We start from the raw sequence: 13,562 nt of genomic DNA on the forward strand, positions 1-13,562 counted from the left end.
TTTCCATAGTTTGGCTATTGTAGACATTGCTGCTATAAACATTCGGGTACACGTGCCCCTTCGGATCACTATGTTTGTATCTTTAGGGTAAATACCCAGTAGTGCAATTGCTGGGTCATAGGGTAGTTCTATTTTCAACATTTTGAGGAACCTCCATGCTGTTTTCCAGAGTGGTTGCACCAGCTTGCATTCCCACCAACAGTGGAGGAGGGTTCCCCTTTCTCCGCATCCTCTCCAGCATCTGTCATTTCCTGACTTGTTAATTTTAGCCATTCTGACTGGTGTGAGGTGATATCTCATTGTGGTTTTGATTTGTATTTCCCTGATGCCGAGTGACGTGGAGCACTTTTTCATGTGTCTGTTGGCCATCTGGATGTCTTCTTTGCAGAAATGTCTGTTCATGTCCTCTGCCCATTTCTTGATTGGATTGTTTGTTCTTTGGGTGTTGAGTTTGCTAAGTTCCTTATAGATTTTGGATACTAGCCCTTTATCTGATATGTCGTTTGCAAATATCTTCTCCCATTCTGTCAGCTGTCCTTTGGTTTTGTTAACTGTTTCCTTTGCTGTGCAAAAGCTTTTGATCTTGATGAAATCCCAATAGTTCATTTTCGCCCTTGCTTCCCTTGCCTTTGCCGTTGTTCCTAGGAAGATGTTGCTACGGCTGAGGTCGAAGAGGTTGCTGCCTGCGTTCTCCTCAAGGATTTTGATGGATTCCTTTCTCACATTGAGGTCCTTCATCCATTTGGAGTCTATTTTCGTGTGTGGTGTAAGGAAGTGGTCCAATTTCATTTTTCTGCATGTGGCTGTCCAATTTTCCCAGCACCATTTATTGAAGAGGCTGTCTTTTTTCCATTGGACATTCTTTCCTGCTTTGTCGAAGATTAGTTGACCATAGAGTTGAGGGTCGATTTCTGGGCTCTCTATTCTGTTCCCCTGGTCTATGTGTCTGTTTTTGTGCCAGTACCATGCTGTCTTGATGATGACAGCTTTGTAATAGAGCTTGAAGTCCGGAATTGGGATGCCACCAACTTTGGCTTTGTTCTTCAATATTCCTTTGGCTATTCGAGGTCTTTTCTGGTTCCATATAAATTTTAGGATTATTTGTTCCATTTCTTTGAAAAAAATGGATGGCATTTTGATAGGGATTGCATTAAATGTGTAGATTGCTTTAGGTAGCATAGACATTTTCACAATATTTATTCTTCCAATCCAGGAGCATGGAACATTTTTCCAATTTTTGTGTCTTCCTCAATTTCTTTCATGAGTACTTTATAATTTTCTGTGTATAGATTCTTAGTCTCTTTGGTTAGGTTTATTCCTAGGTATCTTATACTTTTGGGTACAATTGTGAATGGGATTGACTCCTTAATTTCTCTTTCTTCAGTCTTGTTGTTGGTGTACAGAAATGCAACTGATTTCTGTGCATTGATTTTATATCCTGACACTTTACTGAATTCCTGGACAAGTTCTAGCAGTTTTGGAGTGGAGTCTTTTGGGTTTTCCACATATAGTATCATATCATCTGCGAAGAGTGATAGTTTGACTTCTTCTTTACCAATTTGGATGCCTTTAATTTCTTTTTGTTGTCTGATTGCTGAGGCTAGGACTTCTAATACTATGTTGAATAGCAGTGGTGATAATGGACATCCCTGCCGTGTTCCTGACCTTAATGGAAAAGCTTTCAGTTTTTCTCCATTGAGAATGATATTTGCGGTGGGTTTTTCATAGATGGCTTTGATAATATTGAGGTATGTGCCCTCTATCCCTACACTTTGAAGAGTTTTGATCAGGAAGGGATGCTGTACTTTGTCAAATGCTTTTTCAGCATCTATTGAGAGTATCATATGGTTCTTGTTCTTTCTTTTATTAATGTGTTCTATCACATTGATTGATTTGCGGATGTTGAACCAACCCTGCAGCCCTGGAATAAATCCCACTTGATCGTGGTGAATAATCCTTTTAATGTACTGTTGAATCCTATTGGCTAGTATTTTGGCGAGAATTTTTGCGTCTGTGTTCATCAAGGATATTGGTCTGTAGTTCTCTTTTTTGGTGGGATCCTTGTCTGGTTTTGGGATCAAGGTGATGCTGGCCTCATAGAATGAGTTTGGAAGTTTTCCTTCCATTTCTATTTTTTGGAACAGTTTCAGGAGAATAGGAATGAGTTCTTCTTTAAATGTTTGGTAGAATTCCCCTGGGAAGCCGTCTGGCCCTGGGCTTTTGTTTGTTTGGAGATTTTTGATGACTGTTTCAATCTCCTTACTGGTTATGGGCCTGTTCAGGTTTTCTATTTCTTCCTGGTTCAGTTGTGGTAGTTTATATGTCTCTAGGAATGCATCCATTTCTTCCAGATTGGCCAATTTGTTGGCGTAGAGTTGCTCATAGTATGTTCTTATAATTGTCTGTATTTCTTTGGTGTTAGTTGTGATCTCTCCTCTTTCATTCATGATTTTATTGATTTGGGTCCTTTCTCTTTTCTTTTTGATGAGTCTGGCCAGGGGTTTATCAATCCTATTGATTCTTTCAAAGAACCAGCTCCTAGTTTCATTGATTTTTTCTATTGTTTTTTTGGTTTCTATTTCATTGATTTCTGCTCTGATCTTTATGATTTCTCTTCTCCTGCTGGGTTTAGGGTTTCTTTCTTGTTCTTTCTCCAGCTCCTTTACGCGTAGGGTTAGGTTGTGTACTTGAGACCTTTCTTGTTTCTTGAGAAAGGCTTGTACCGCTATATATTTTCCTCTCAGGACTGCCTTTGCTGTGTCCCACAGATTTTGAACTGTTGTGTTTTCATTATCATTTGTTTCCATGAATTTTTTCAATTCTTCTTTAATTTCCTGGTTGACCCATTCATTCTTTAGAAGGATGCTGTTTAGTCTCCATGTATTTGGGTTCTTTCCAGCTTTCGTCTTGTGATTGAGTTCTAGCTTCAGAGCATTGTGGTCTGAAAATATGCAGGGAATAATCCTAATCTTTTGATACCGGTTGAGACCTGATTTGTGACCCAGGATGTGATCTATTCTGGAGAAGGTTCCATGTGCACTAGAGAAGAATGTGTATTCTGTTGCTTTGGGATGAAATGTTCTGAATATATCTGTGATGTGCATCTGGTCCAGTGTGTCATTTAAGGCCTTTATTTCCTTGTTGATCTTTTGCTTGGATGATCTGTCCATTTCCATGAGGGGAGTGTTAAAATCCCCTACTATTATTGTATTACTATTGATGTGTTTCTTTGATTTTGTTATTAATTGGTTGATATAGTTGGCTGCTCCCACGTTAGGGGCATAGATATTTAAAATTGTTAGATCTTCTTGTTGGACAGACCCTTTGAGTAGGATATAGTGTCCTTCCTCATCTCTTATTATAGTCTTTGGCTTAAAATCTAATTGATCTGATATAAGGATTGCCACCCCAGCTTTTTTCTGATGCCCATTAGCATGGTAAATTGTTTTCCACCCCCTCACTTTAAATCTGGAGGTGTCTTCGCGTCTAAAATGAGTTTCTTGTAGGCAACATACTGATGGGTTTTGTTTTTTTATCCATTCTGATACCCTGTGTCTTTTGATTGGGGCATTTAGCCCATTAACATTCAGGGTAAGTATTGAGAGATATGAATTTAGTGCCATTAGTAGCCTGTAAGGTGACTGTTACTGTATATTGTCTCTGTACCTTTCTGATCTACTACTTTTAGGCTCTCTCTTTGCTTAGAGGACCCCTTTCAATATTTCCTGGAGAGCTGGTTTGGTGTTTGCAAATTCTTTCAGTTTTTGTTTGTCCTGGAAGCTTTTGATCTCTCCTTCTATTTTCAATGATAGCCTAGCTGGATAGAGTATTCTTGGCTGCATGTTTTTCTCGTTGAGTGCTCTGAATATATCATGCCAGCTCTTTCTGGCCTGCCAGGTCTCTGTGGATAAGTCTGCCGCCAATCTAATATTTTTACCATTGTATGTTACTGATTTCTTTTCTCGGGCTGCTTTCAGGATTTTCTCTTTGTCACTAAGACTTGTAAATTTTACTATTAGGTGACGGGGTGTGGACCTATTCTTGTTGACTTTGAGGGGGGTTCTCTGCATCTCCTGGATTTTAATGCTTGTTCCATTTGCCATATTAGGGAAATTCTCTCCAATGATTCTCTCCAATAGACCCTCTGCTCCCCTCTCTGTTTCTTCTTCTTCTGGAATCCCAATTATTCTAATGTTGTTTCGTCTTATGGTGTCACTTATCTCTCGAATTCTCCCCTCATGGTCCAGTAGCTGTTTGTCCCTCTTTTGCTCGGCTTCCTTATTCTCTGTCATTTGGTCTTCTATATCACTAATTCTTTCTTCTGCCTCATTGATCCTAGCAGTAAGAGCCTCCATTTTTGATTGCACCTCATTAATAGCTTTTTTGATTTCAACTTGGTTAGACTTTAGTTCTTTAATTTCTCCAGAAAGGGCTTTAATATCTCCAGAGAGGGTTTCTCTAATATCTTCCATGCCTTTTTCGAGCCCGGCTAGAATGTTCAGAATCGTCATTCTGAACTCTTGATCTGACATAGTACCAATGTCTGTGTTGATTAGGTCCCTAGCCTTCGGTACTGTCTCTTGTTCTTTTGTTTGTGGTGATTTTTTCCGCCTTGTCATTTTGTCCAGATAAGAGGATATGAAGGAGCAAATAAACTAGTAATAGGGTGGCAAAGACCCCGGAAAAATGCGCTGTAACCAAATCAGAAGAGACCCCAAATTGTGGGGGGGGGGGGGAAGGGGATAAAAAACAGGTTCTGAAAAAAAAAGAAGAAAAAAAAAAAAAAAAGAAAAAAATTTAAAAAATAAAACAAATAAAAAAATATAAAAAAGAAAGAAAAAAATATATATTTAGATGAACTAGTCAAAAAACGTTAAAAAAGAAAAGGGTAAAAGTTTTTAAAAAAATTTAGCAGAAGAAAAAAGAAAAAAAAATTGAAAAAAGAAAAAAAAATAAAAAATTGAAAAAAGAAAAAAAAATTGAAGTAGCCGCAAGACTAAAGAATCATGGGGAGAAAGCCATGAGTTCCGTGCTTTGCTTTCTCCTCCTCTGGAATTGCTCTGCTGTCTTAGGAATTGAATCTGCTTTCTCCTTGATAGATGAACTTCGTCCTGGCTGGATATTTTGTTGATCTTCTGGGGGAGGGGCCTGTTGTAGTGACTCTCAAGTGTCTTTGCCCGAGGCGGGATTGCACCGCCCTTACCGGCGGCCGGACTAAGTAATCGGCTCGGGTTCGCTTTTGGGAGCTTCTGTTCCCTGAACGCTTTCCGTAGAGTTCCGGAGGACGGGAATGAAAATGGCGGCCTCCCAGTCTCCGGCCCGGAGGAGCCGAGAGCCCGGGGCCCCACTCCTCAGTGCGCCCCCAGAGGACAGCACCCAATCACTCCCGTATCCCCAGCCTCTAGCCGCGCTCCGAGCTCACCCAGCCCGCGACCAGTTCAAGGTAACCCCGAGCTGAGAGTTCAGTCCTCGGCTCTGTCTTTGCAGCTGGTGTCTCCGTTCTAATACCTGCGAGCTCTCCGACACTCTGACACCCCCGATCCTTCTGTGATCTTGCGGGGCCTGGGGCCACGCTGGCCCCGCGTGGGCTTCACCCCGGTTTAGCCCCTGGAGCAATGTCCCTCAGTGTAACAGACTTTTAAAAGTCCTGATTTTGTGCTCCGTTCCTCCGCGGCTTGCCGGGAGCCGGCCCCTCCCCCCGCGGTCTATCTTCCCGTCGTTTTAGATTCACTTCTCCGCCAGTCCTACCTTTCAGAAAGTGGTTGATTTTCTGTTTCTAGAGTTGCTGTTCTTCTTCTCTTCGCTCTCCCGTTGGATTTGTAGGTGTTTGCTATGTTTAGATAAGCTATCGAGCTGATCTCCTGTTACCTGATGTAGTCTCAGGCTGCTACTTCTCCGCCATCTTGACTCCTCCCTCTCGAATTATTTTTAAAATCTTCATGGAAATCCCATTGGGTACATAATATACCTATTCTGATTTTATAGATATCGAAATGAAGGACTAATGGGATATAACCTTCCCCAAGTCACACAGCTAGAAAGTACAGAGATATCTCTGAGTTTAATTCTCAGAATGCCAGATCCCATGCCCTAAACAGTTTTATTCCGTTGCTACCCCTGAATCAAGGAGATACGGCAAGAGGGAAACTGGTAGTGGTTTTGTGAATGCATTTTGGAAGCAATGGTGTCCTGTGTATGTGTTTGTTATTGTTAAACCAAGGAGAGAAATGAATCCTGTTATGTAAATCATGATTGGAAATGTCCAAAAAAAATGTAACTATGTAAGTTAAATATAGAGGTGTAAAGAAGACTACCTCAGGTTTCTGGGATATAAATAATACTTTATAAATTATTCCTGTGCCTGATTCAGAGTCCTTGCTGGGTTAAATATCAGTAGGAAGGAACATAAGGACCAGATATTTCCCAGGCTCTATGTATATCCCATGCTTAGCAGCCAGCAAGACCATCCTAATGTAGATACATATGATTTTCATGACATTGAGTCAATCTGCTCCAAGAAAGGGTTGGGTTGGGCATCAATAATGAAGAAATAAATAAACCCTCTTTGAGCTAGAGGGTGGACATTTTAAGTGAAGAAATCTGTCCAAATGGTTTCACTTGTGTTTCAGAAACAAGCAATTCCAGCATTGTCAAGATAAATAGTAAGAACTTGCTCAAAGTGCACGCATTTCCCTTTTCTGGTGGAGCCTGGATTGTGTTCCGCTATTGTATCTAAAATCTGTTCTCTTTAGAACTTCTATTTGCAGAAACTACATTTGTACATAAAAGCAGATTAGAGTGACTTAAAGGTCAATGGCAAAGCTGAAGTATAACCTGTGTTAAGCACAGCTTCTAGTAGAAGACGTTCTTAATAACAAGGTGCCTGCAAACACCTGAGGTTAAGAATTGGTTTTAATTCAGCTAGTGGAGGAGAAAAAAAAAAATATTGTCCTATTTGTGATTTGGGCATAGCTCCTGGCTACTAAAAAATGTGCCCTTTATTAAGAGTATGAAAATAGACATTTTAGAAATTTGCTATCCAGTGTCACTCCTCAATTAACTTCTGTTCATTCAAACAGCAAGAATCAGTGTTCAGCCCATTAAAAATAAGAGGTTTCCTTTTCTATTCCCTTTGCTGTTATTGATATTGTTAATCATTTTAATTAGTGGCTTCCCATGATTCCAATCAAGCTCAATTAGACTCAGACCCGATAAACAATGAAGAGGTGAAAACAGCATCTCAAAACACGGATTAATCTCACCAGTACAAAGTGGAAGTAGCTGCATTGGAAATTACTTCTATTCACCTTTAAACAATGGCATTCTGGGTCCCACTGACTATAATGGCATCTGGTTGTTTATGTGAAATGTAATCCAAACCTTTCCAAGCCCTTTACCTTCTGTGTCCCCTCCTACGTATACTTGCATATCCTCATATTCTCCATCATGCCCTTGTTTACATTTTTGCACACCAGGTACTGAAAGAGTTGAAATTTGGGGGGCTTTCTCTTTCCTCTTCCCTTGGCTGTGCATATTTCTCTGCCTTTCTCTCACCTCAGAAAGGCCCATTCTCCTTTACGAAAGAGTAATTTCCATTCTCAATGATGTTATGGAAGTTCAATGCATATATTTTCACATAGCCACAAGGTGTCTATCCTGGATACAGTGCTAAATTATTTTATGACACTTTTTTAATTTAATTCCGTCAAGAACTTGATGAGGTAGTTACTTCTGTTAGCCCCATTTTATGGATGAGGAAATTGAGGTTTCACGAATATAAGTAACTTGGGGTGCCTTGGTGACTCAGTGTGTTAAAACCTCTGCCTTCGGCTCAGGTCATGATCCCAGAGTCCTGGGATCGAGCCCCATATCAGGCTCTCTGCTCAGCGGGGAGCCTGCTTCTTCCTCTCTCTCTCTCTCTGCCTGCCTCTCTGCCTACTTGTAATTCCTGTCAAATAAATTTTAAAAAAATATTAATTAAAAAAAAGAATATAAGTAACTTGGACTTGGATGGCTCAATCATTTCAGTATCTGACTCCAGATCTCAGCTCAGGTCTTGATGATTTCAGGGTTGTAAGTTCAAGCCCCACATTGTGCTTCACACTGGGTGTGAGCCTATTTGAAAAAAAGACAAAACCAAAAAAAAAAAAAAAAGATATATATATATCTATCTTTTTTATATATAATATATAAAGAGAGATATATATGTGTGTATATATGTATATATATACATATATATGTGTGTATATATATATACACACACATATATATACATATATATATATATAACTTTATCAAGCTAGAAGGAGTTAGATTCAGAATTTAAAATCAGCTCTATATGGTCCCAGACCCAAGTGCTGAACTTTTAAGTTCAGACTTATGCTGGTGTTTCCCTTAGGAGTGCAGCCAAGACCATCTCCCAGTAGGAAAATGTACAAACACTAAAACTTCACCATTATTTTTTCTTAGAATAGCTGCAATTAATAATATTACTTTTTAAATGAGAATTGCATCAATTTAGCCAAACCATATTGACCATACCTACCAAGTGACATAGTACATACTGTCATTTAGGTGAGCCAAGAAATTTTGTCAGTATTCCTAGGTCTACACATATAGATAATTTTTATCTCTTGGAAACTACTCAGTTGTAACATCGACATCTCTCTCATTATTTCAAAGTTCATGATCTCTCTATTTTACTTTATTTTTATTTTTTAAAAGATTTTGTTTATTTATTTGACAGAGCAAGAACGAGTGAGGAAGAGAGAACATAAGGAAGGGAAGCAGGAGAAGGAGAAGCAAGCTCCCTGCAAAGCAGGGAGCCCGACTCAGGGCTCAATCCCAGGACCCTGGGATCATGACCTGAACTAAAGGCAGATGCTTAACCCACTCAGCCACCCAGGAGCCCCTGATGATCTCTCCATTTTAAATATTTGATATGGAAGAGCTTATAAAGCAAAAGTTGGGTTTTATTCCTGGCTCCAGCATTTACTGTCTGGAATATCTCAAACAGGTTACTTACCTTTTCTGAGTCAAGGGCTATGAATATAGATAGTATAAAGAATGAATGAATTGAACCCAGCAAATGACAGTTCTAAAATCTGCCTTGCAACATTTTTTGAAAATTTTCAGAATTAATTCAAACATAAATGTTTAAATATCCTTCATCTATAATTGCTTCTTAATAAATGACAGTGTTAATGACTATCTGTATCATATGTAAAGTATTCGATCATTTTTACATATGGAAGCAGGCAGATGGTTGATTTCAGCTAAGCAGAGTATCAGGAGAGTGTGACAGTGAATAGCAAAACTCCAACCAAAAGGACTCAGATTAGAAAGGGAATTGTGTATAGTAGGGCATTAACTTGGTTACTGGAGATAGGGTGGAACACTGGGCTTGATTGAAAAGAGCAAGGTAATTAAAATAGCAATGACTGGCACTCAGAAGCACATGTATCAGTCAGCTATTGGCACAATAATGTTGAGAAATGACTACGCAATACAGTGCTTATAAGAGCATTTACTAGGACACTCATTTTGTCTGATCTAAGACAGCTCACCAATATCTCTCATGTTGTGGGTCAGCTAGGCTTAGCTGAAGAATGGAGATTCGATTTAGATATGTTCCATGAATTATTGTTCTCAAGTCCAGCCTCCAGAGCACTAAATAGTAACAGAGAGAGCTCAATTATATGTGCACATTGGAAGCTTTAGCTTATATCAGGTCTTCTAATATCCTGTTGACCAAACCAAATCATATGGCGTCATAGAGTGAATTCTATTCCACCCTCAAATCGGGCAATATATGGACATATATTTTTAGTATTAGGGGAATGAAGAGCTGGGATCAGTAAGTTAATCTCCCATACAAAGGTTAAATATGAGATGACAGTAAGACTTAGAGATTCCCAAGCCTTAGAGCTATTGATCTAGAGATTCCACTGCCTCCTTTGCAGAGTCCATAATTATTCCAGAATTTAGACCTGAAACTTAGGCATGGGTCAAGAACCATCAATTTGGAATAGACCGAAAATTCCCCTAGTGAAAGAAAAAAATTTATCCTGATTATGACTGTGGTTCAATTATTTGATCTGGCCCATGTAACCTTCTATTTGTGGGATGCCATCCTTAAGTGCTTTGCTTCGGTTGTGGGGTTTCACTTGTTTGCTGGTAGTCATTGATGGAGGTCCATTTGCCTTCCTAAATTCTTTTCTCCAAGAACTTCATGTCTGACTTGTGATTTTCCATTTCTTGAGCAGCATTTGTAAGCACAATGCAGAAAGGTCCATTGTTTCACCATTGGTACTGGGCTTTTTTCCCCAACTGACTATTCTGAATAGTGATCATGAAGGTTCAATAAAATTATATCTCCTTGTTTTGTGCTTACGAATAGGTGAATTCTTTAGGACTGTTAAACATCATAACTTCTGTTACATGTTTGCAGTGTGTCTCTTCCCCCAAAATCAATATCTGTGGAAATCAATTCTGATTTAAGTGCTTTGCAGGTACCATTATGTTTTGCTAAATTGAGATGCTTCTTATGGTCAAGGAATGAGAAGCAACTTAGACTAAGTTTTACTGGGAACTTTTGCTGCTCTTGGGAGAAATGGCTGTGATTATTCATTGAACCTAATCTAGAGTTTTCCTGACTTTGCTTTGAGTTATGAGATCTTACTGGGCATAATGCCTTCTCAATGTTGTTTTCTCCAGTAGAAATTGAGGACAATGTCCCTGCCTCCAAATGTTTGTGCTTCCTATAAGACTATATATATATATATGTATATATATATATATCAAAGATATATATATATATACATATATATATATATATATCTTTGAATCTATTAATATTATATTGCTACTCCCCAACAAGATTACAAAAACAACATGACAGATATAAGGACTTTATTCATGGTATCCCCAGTACCTGACATGTTTATCAATTATGTTTTATTAAATGACTGATTGTTGTGGTTTTAGGTGCACTTTACCAAACAACATGATCAAGACTTCAAACAAAAGTTTTTGTTTTTGTTTTTGTTTTTGTTTTTGTTTTTTGCCTATAGGCTTCTCTATCTGTGTTTCTCATTACATGTGGGAAATGGTGGTTTGTGGACACTAATCTGTCCTAGAAGCTTATAGTTCAGTCTTTAATCATTTTAAACAAATGGCTGTATGTTAATAAGGTGTATTAATCTATCTTGAGATCTGACCCTATTTAGAGCATCCTTCTGTATTTTCCCAAACATTTCCACTCCGCAACAGATCCACTGTTCTAGATCTCTCTGTTAATAGTCACTCTTATCTGGACTGTATCTGAGATACATATAGTACACAAGCTATAAAAAAAATTGCCTTTGGTGACCAGTTTTGAATTTATATGTGTCCAAACATCATTTGCTGACATTTTACAAACAATTCATTGTTGTCATATAGTAGGTATACATTCATAACATTTGCTCTGGAAGGAATCAAAATCAAAGCAAACCAAAGAATTGTGGATGGCACTTTGTGGTTATAAAGATCAGTATTTTGTCCATGTCCTTTTTGTATTTATTATGTGTTCCTGATTTTACTTTTTAATGGTTGGAATGTTCTGAACTAGAAATTTCTTGCATTTATTTATAATTTCCTTTGGTTCTGCAGACTCTTAACTTTTCCCTGAATTTTTCATGATCCTTTTTGATATTCTTCTTCATCTCCTTACACTCAGTTCTATATTCTTTATCCTTCTTTCATTCAAATGTATCAGGTATCCTGACCCTGGTCCTCTGTTTTTAATTCAGTATATTTTATTAGAGAAGCGCTCATGGCGAGTTGACAACAATCTGCCTCGTCTTGTATTTCTTTATATCTAATGAGGTTGTTCTTGCAAGAAATGCATACCAGAAGCATATTGCATTCTATTTTTTTATTGCTTCGATGCTTTGTTTGAGTTTCATCTGTAAATAATATCTTAAATCAGTGCCTTTCTTTTGAAAGTCTTTGACTCTATTTGAAATAGTGTGACTATTTTTATCTTTGGCTCCACACTTATATTTCATGATCCAATTTAGGAGCAGCAGAGTAGAGTGTAAAGAGCTGGATTTACTCAGCCTGAGGTTTTGAATCCTAGGTCAGCCACTTAAGTGCCTATGTGACCTTGGGTAAATTACTGAGCCTCTCTGAGACTCTGATTTCTCACGTATTAGTCTCCCGTTATCATCTATAATGCCTTTAACCCCCACGGGCTATTTTGAGAATAAAGGAAAATATTTGGCACATAGTATACCTTTCCTAAGTGATGGCTGAATGATGCTGACATTCATTTGAGGGAGAGTCAGAAAATTTGGGGGAGTTATTAGCCATAGAATTAATCTCGAGTAGATTGATTTGACTGAATCCGCTTCACTCTCTTCAACATCACTGCACTATATTGATGATGGGTATATGGCACGCATCGCCAGAGGTGAATGGATAGCCTCCCTCATACTGTGCTCATCTCTTCCTTTTTCATAACAGAATATTGCTGATAACATTCCCGATGTTCATCAAGCTTGTCTGTTTACCTCCCCCTTGAAGAAAAGCCATTCATAAGAGACCTTATCACTTTGAAATATTTGTTCAAATCATTAAAATATATGCTGGTAATTATGTAACATAATGCCCTATTAGACTACTGTGGAGTCATTTTAATTTCAGTTTCTTAGGATAAAAGATATGTCAACAGGGAAATAAATTGGGCTAAAATGTAAAAAGCCAACTGATAAAAATGCAGAGGAAAAAAGCACATTAAGTCTATGAATACTTATTGAGAACATTTGTGTGCAAGATACAGCTTTAGGTTTGCTAGTGATACCGAACTCTTTCAGTCCTGTCGGGAATGATGATTTTGTCAGTGGAGACTCTTCTTGAAATGGAAGTTCCTTTCTTATCCTAACAATGACTGATAACAGGTGCTGAGTGCATACTGGATTGAATGAAAGATTGTAGCTAAAAAGGCTTAATTAATGTTACTTTGGGGGTAGCTGGGCTGGAATAATTACAAGCATTGTTTCGGTGAGAATGGATGCTCAAAAAATAAGAGATATTGGTTTTAAAACTATTTTACTTTTCAGCTGGGGTATTAAACAAATAAACTTCTAAAGTCATAAAGACCCCAATTAAAAGATCTTAGAGATGATTCTAGTCTCCTTTCCTTGTTTTAGAGACCTAACTGAGCTTAAAATTATACTCAAAAATATGTACCTTATTTCTTACCATTTCTACCCTTTGTCTTGGGGAAATAGCCAGCAAACATAGCACCATAAATGGTACCGAGATGTTGTCAGTTTGAATTATTTCCATGGGGATCCCATTTGTAGTGTAACAACTACTGTGGATAACGAGATAGCTTCCCATGCAGGACTATGGGCTTCATTCTTTCATGTCAGCTGTAGTGACTTTTGAAGCTGCAGGCTGATTTTAATGCTGGCCAGAGTGCACATACATTATATGAATTCTTATGGGAAAATATCAACTTTTCTTTTATTTCAGTTGACTTTCATGGCTCCTCTCGCTGTGGCTTCCCGTCAATG

General features: G+C 38.3%; 1 protein-coding gene across 4 annotated transcripts in view; it reads left to right on the top strand.

Moving 5' to 3' along the window:
- KCNIP4 (potassium voltage-gated channel interacting protein 4) overlaps positions 1 to 13,562 on the top strand; it is a 1,210,542-nt gene that overhangs the window by 523,201 nt on the left and 673,779 nt on the right. The window lies entirely within an intron of this gene.

Source organism: Meles meles, chromosome 2, assembly GCF_922984935.1.
Source record: "Meles meles chromosome 2, mMelMel3.1 paternal haplotype, whole genome shotgun sequence".
Classification (NCBI taxonomy): domain Eukaryota; kingdom Metazoa; phylum Chordata; class Mammalia; order Carnivora; family Mustelidae; genus Meles; species Meles meles.